The 5,549-nt window shown below is 31.4% G+C and overlaps 1 long non-coding RNA gene across 7 annotated transcripts; it reads right to left on the bottom strand.

Moving 5' to 3' along the window:
* Window positions 1-904: 904 nt before the first annotated feature.
* Window positions 905-5,304, bottom strand: LOC131635254 (uncharacterized). 7 transcript variants are annotated; one of them, XR_009293767.1, is made up of 11 exons: window positions 5,076-5,304; window positions 4,465-4,950; window positions 4,338-4,365; window positions 4,193-4,254; window positions 3,654-3,996; window positions 2,928-3,438; window positions 2,200-2,325; window positions 2,015-2,119; window positions 1,781-1,851; window positions 1,574-1,698; window positions 905-1,195 (listed from the first exon to the last, which is right to left on the bottom strand). It is a non-coding gene; the product is annotated as an uncharacterized LOC131635254 (long non-coding RNA). The 7 variants fall into 7 exon arrangements; XR_009293768.1 differs by having other exon boundaries at window positions 2,928-3,066; XR_009293770.1 differs by having other exon boundaries at window positions 2,928-3,996; window positions 4,465-4,526; window positions 4,611-4,950.
* Between the last annotated feature and the right edge of the window lie 245 nt (window positions 5,305-5,549).

Below are 5,549 nucleotides of genomic sequence, written 5' to 3'. Positions count from 1 at the left end.
CCATACAATACATCTATTGTTGCAGTTTTTGAAAAAATAAATAAATAACGCCAAATAAATGTGTAGGAGCGTCCTTTAGTCTGTGAACGTCATTTAGTTGAGGAATGAAAAAAGAAGTGAATTATCCATCATATTCTGACACAGTTTCTTTAAAAACTGTGTAGAAACCCCAAACATGAACCGATACTCATGCTCTTAGTTAATTCGCTAAGGTTAGATTGTTGGTGATATACAATTGTTACTATAAAATCACTAATAACTGAAAATATTTAAATAAAAATATTTATCAAATCACCAACATGATTTAAAATGTTTAGTAAATATAAATATTTATAAATATGACTAATAACTATAAACATTTACAAATATCACTGATGATTATAAATATTTATAATATTTTATTATTTTAATAAAAAAGGTAATGTAGTAATAGTGTACCTTAAAAATAGTGAGTTTATGTTAATTATTAACATTTATAATATTTTGTTTATTAAATTAAAATAGGTATTGTGGTAATAGTGTCCCGTAAAAACTTCTTAGATAAATAATTTTCAATTTTAATTGACATATAATTAATTTAGATGCAATTATATAACTTAATAACAAATATCACTGATAACTGTAAATATTTATAAATGTGTATAGAGTGGCTCCAAGAATATTTACCTCTCTTTCATATCAAAATTTAGTTATTACATGAGAACCCTTGAACATAACTTTCTTAAAATCATCTTAAAATCGGTCCCATTCTTTATTAATTAAACTTACTTACCTATATTTTAAGTTAGACCATAGTTCAACACTATATCAAGTCATGTACCAATTGTGTCCCCATTTTATATGCTACTTAAAGGATTAAGTATTTTATGGCAAGATACTAATAAAGTAGTTTAACTTTCATAGGTTAATGCCAATCCAAGTAATATACATGAGAAATTAAAGGATTATAAAAATAAAAATAAAAACAGAATACTGATAGTTGAAAATAGCTTCTTCCATCTCCAAAATTCTATACTGATAGTTGAAAATAGCTTCTTCCATCTCCAAAATTCTATATTGTCTCTCATCTTGCTTGCAATTGAAGTAAACACAGATAAAGCTACTTTGAGATGTCATAATTTTGAGGGTATGCTAGCTGCTATTCCATCTGCCATCTTAACTTTGAAACAACACCCTCATGACATGGAACATATTCCTATAAAATTCAACACACAAAAATTAATCTTATTTTCTGTCACTGCATAATTTTATAGATGAAAAATTGATTAAGCAGTGATATAAATGTGCTTATTATTTTAACCTTTTTCTTTTCACTCAACAAAATTTTCAGTTATCTATACTTACGTAGTATGAAATCACTCAAATCAAATAAACATCTATTTGATGTGACTTTGCTTCAACTTGTGTGAATCAAATTGAAAAGGATTTTTTAACTGTCATAATGCCAACTAAACCTTGCAAGAACTTTTGGAATAGGAAATTGGACTATTTAAAAGTAAAGAAGATATGCTAAGTTTTTGTTTTATGCAACAAGATTCAAAAGTGAGGACAAATTAAAAATTGCTTGACTAACTCTTTCGTAGTTGGTGCGGATACAATTATGTGACGAATATTTGGACTGATAAATCCTTCTTCCACAGCTTATTCAATGAATGACAACAAAGAGTTAAAGTATCCATCAACATCTCATAGTCCCACCTACAATTTTGGAATTTTAATCAAGATTAATCGATGATTAATTTTGATAAATGTATATAGATTTCTTGAGGTCTATTATTACCGGCTTGTCATGAACTCCAAGTTGAGCCTGTGTTATCACTTCAAGAAGCTCCTCTAGAGTACCATATCCACCTGCATTAACTTGCAGAAGTTACTTCAGAAAATTCAATACTAAGAACAATAAAAAGTACCATCACCGATTATATTATATGTAGACGGAAAGCAAATCATTTCTCAAGAATGCACGTCAACTACAAATTTTCAATTTTTTAACTACCAAATGCTAATCTCTAACCTCTGTCAAGGATCATACAAGTTGAGAAGCACGGTTAAAATCTCCACGACGAGAAGCACGGTCAAAATCTTCTTCTACATACAAGTTGAGAGGTGTTGAACCTTCCTGCAAAGTTAATAAACCATTCAATCAGTGTAAACAAATGATCCAGCTGCAATGTACAAAATAAATAAAGCTTCACTGACCTTGAAATAGTTGTGAACCGGGGAAGCATATATGAGTAATGTGTATTCAGGTGCAGGAGCCAAACAAAAAACCGGACCACTTCCCAGAGGCCTAAGGTACAATGAACCTTTTCCCGGTGGAGGAACCTGTTTGGTTTCAATCATCAATGAAAAAGTTCAAACTAATGTAGCGTATATACTTTTGAAGGATATACTCTATGTAATTTCAATGCTAACAACACTTCAATTCATAATTAAACAATAGATAATAATAATAATAATAATAATAATAATAATAATAATAATAATAATAATAATAATAATAATAATAATAATAATAATAATAATGATACTTGGTAGTAAGAATAATGAAAATATGTTTTATGCTACAATCTACTCTGTCCAGAGTGATGGCATTGGTTTATAGAGATTATAATGCTGCTTTTCAGCACCAAATATCTCAGAACTCTCGTAAGAACCTAAAGAATGAGCCCAAGAGATATCTGGTACAATTCTTAACAAATTGTAGGTGCAACTTGTACTAACTATTCCTTTGTATTGATGCTCCCTATGTATAGCTTGTACAACTTACCCACTGATAAGCAATCATTCAGCTGTCGAAAAACCAAGAGAAAACATGATAACCAAGAGATCCAACTGAAGAAACACTCTGGATCCTTGTTTCGTATCATTGCAAGTAGCTATATTTAAGAAAACATGAAAATTTATCATGTTTTGTTGGAACTTACCTGGCATGAGGTTATAAATATTGTGTGATCATATTTGCAGATTCCCTCAATTTTTTTAAGAATTCCGTAAACCTATTCATATAAAAAAAGCCGCAAGTGCAATGATTGGTGGCTTTGGCTCAACCCCTCTATATATCAGCTTTATAAAAATTGGCAGAACCACATATCAGTATCTATCTAATGATACACACGAGTCAACAAATTCATGTTAAAGGAAAACATCATGCTAGAGACCATCTAGAATAAAACATGTAATCTTAGAACAGGAGTATAAAGCCTCTCCAGCATGTTTATATTTTTAACAGGAGTATAAAACCTCTCAAGCATGTTTATATTTTTAACCTACTAAGACCACCACTCCTTTTAAACTTTAAAATTCTTTAGCATGTTTGTTAATTAAGGAGCCAAGAAAATTTGCTAGACATTGAACTTCAAAATACTAAAACCAGTGTTTGCAATTATGATTGTATTTACTTTAGTGTCGGTGCTCGAGATCCAAGAGTGGAATAACCTGCAAACACATTGAAACCAATATACTTTGATATATTTAGTTGAAGAATAAACTACCATGTTGTTCTGCATTAATCATTAAAGAATAAACTCATTGACAATTATGATGTCAATCTAAATTGGTAACAATTGAGAAAATGCAAATTTCTAAATGTGAAACTGGCGGTAACCGGGACGAAAATAAAATTGGAGAAAAGTCACAGATGTCAATCTTACCGAGCGCTACTGAAGTGTGGTCCCTCGCTCAATGGCTACAGCAGGGGTCTGAGGGGACAAACCATGATGCATTAGTTTCTTATCCTAGAATGTAGTGAGTTTAACACAAGCATGGTCACACCAATGGCAACAACTTTCTGTAATGAGATTGCAAGCATTTCTTCTGCACTCAGCTGCAAGTTCTTCCATCACACCCTACTTCACGATCTCCCTTATCTATTTTCCAATCAAAATTGTATTTGTAAATCTAAACCCTCCACCTCTCTGAGGTTACTCTTCAAATACCCCCGTTAATGAATACTTGTGTGCTCCATAAGCATACTCAAGACCATAATCTGAAAAACTAAAGTTTAAAAATAATAAACATATAAGAGTTCACAAGCTCATTACAAACCAACCATGACTGAAACAAACAAACAAACAAAAAATTTAAAATTATTGGATTACTGAATGATTCAAAGTAGAAAGACAAACAAAAGACCTGAAATAAATAAAATGACATGTGGTAAAGTTGTAAGCAATGGTCAAGGGAATGTAACCTTAGTCGATTCATCATATGTTCCAATTGAGACCTAAAAATAATAATTTCTTTTTAAACCTCCTGAAATTAAGATAAATTCATCATTAGCCTAACACGAACACATAACATCATTTTTATAATATACTATGCTTATAAACAAATACCTTGAGTTTTGTGTCTGCAATCATCGCGCTGCAACGCAACATGATTAAATTGTTTCAGAAAAAAATGGTTACCTTACTTATACGAAATACTAACCAACCATTAATAGAAAAGAGCTATAGGAAATACCCAGAAGCTTGACATATTTGATCGATTTCGGCTTTCAACCTACGAAGAAGCTTTTGAATATGCTGCATAAACAATCAAATTTTGTAATTACAAACCAATATTCCCAACATTTGTAAATCAATGTTCACTTTGAATTAAAACATTACCATATGGTGTAACAAAGACTAAGAGAACAAACAACTAAACTCATGATTATGCATCCTTCATAGTTGCACCATAACAAAAGTTATCACAAATCAAACGTAGCACCAACATTACGATAAAATATAAAATATATCAACTATAAAGCCCTGTAAGAGCATGAACATGCGAATCTTACTTACCTTCCATGTTCACTATCTGGAAGATTTATATATCAACCAAGAACTTCTTCAACACTAACAATAAGAAGTGTACCATAACCCTGTTAAAAAGATTCTAAGACCTTGTGAAAGTAAGAAACTTACCATTTTCGGAAACAACATTATCTGTAGCAAAAGCATGGATCTGTAACAATGAATAAAGAGCGGAAATCAACAACAATAATAAGCAGAAATAAAAAATTTCTCAGTAGAAAAAAAAAGCCATGAAATCAAAATCACAAGAACCGGAAGAATCGAAGAAACCCTAACCTTAACAAACTCGGCATCCCACGCCTTAAATTCCGATATCGACACATTTAGGGTTTGAATCGGAGAAGGGGATAAGTGGAGATGAGGGAGAAAGGGGATGACGGACGATTTTCTCTCCATTCATCGTTGAAGGAAGAGAGAATGAGAGGAAAAAAAGAAAGGGAGAGAGAGAGAACGACGAGAGGGCAAGAAGCGTGGGAATTGGAATAGTTTTTTGGGTTTTGAAAGGTTAGAGGGGAAGAACCAATAGTTAATAGGTATATTAAGAAACAATGAAAAGTTATATGAAAAGAGAGTGCCATTTGGAGGAATGGAAGAATGTGATTGGTCGGAATAAAACTTTGATTTAGCAAATTACAATAAAGGGCTTTTGTAAGGGTAATTAATTTTTTCATTAAGGGTAATTTAGGGTGTTTGGTGGTATGTTTTATTATTAGTTAGGTAGTTGAAGTGAGGGAAAAGTTTATGGGCTTT

The sequence above is a fragment of the Vicia villosa genome, unplaced genomic scaffold (genome assembly GCF_029867415.1).
Source record: "Vicia villosa cultivar HV-30 ecotype Madison, WI unplaced genomic scaffold, Vvil1.0 ctg.001461F_1_1, whole genome shotgun sequence".
Lineage (NCBI taxonomy): Eukaryota > Viridiplantae > Streptophyta > Magnoliopsida > Fabales > Fabaceae > Vicia > Vicia villosa.
This window is presented reverse-complemented; position numbering and strand designations above follow the sequence as displayed.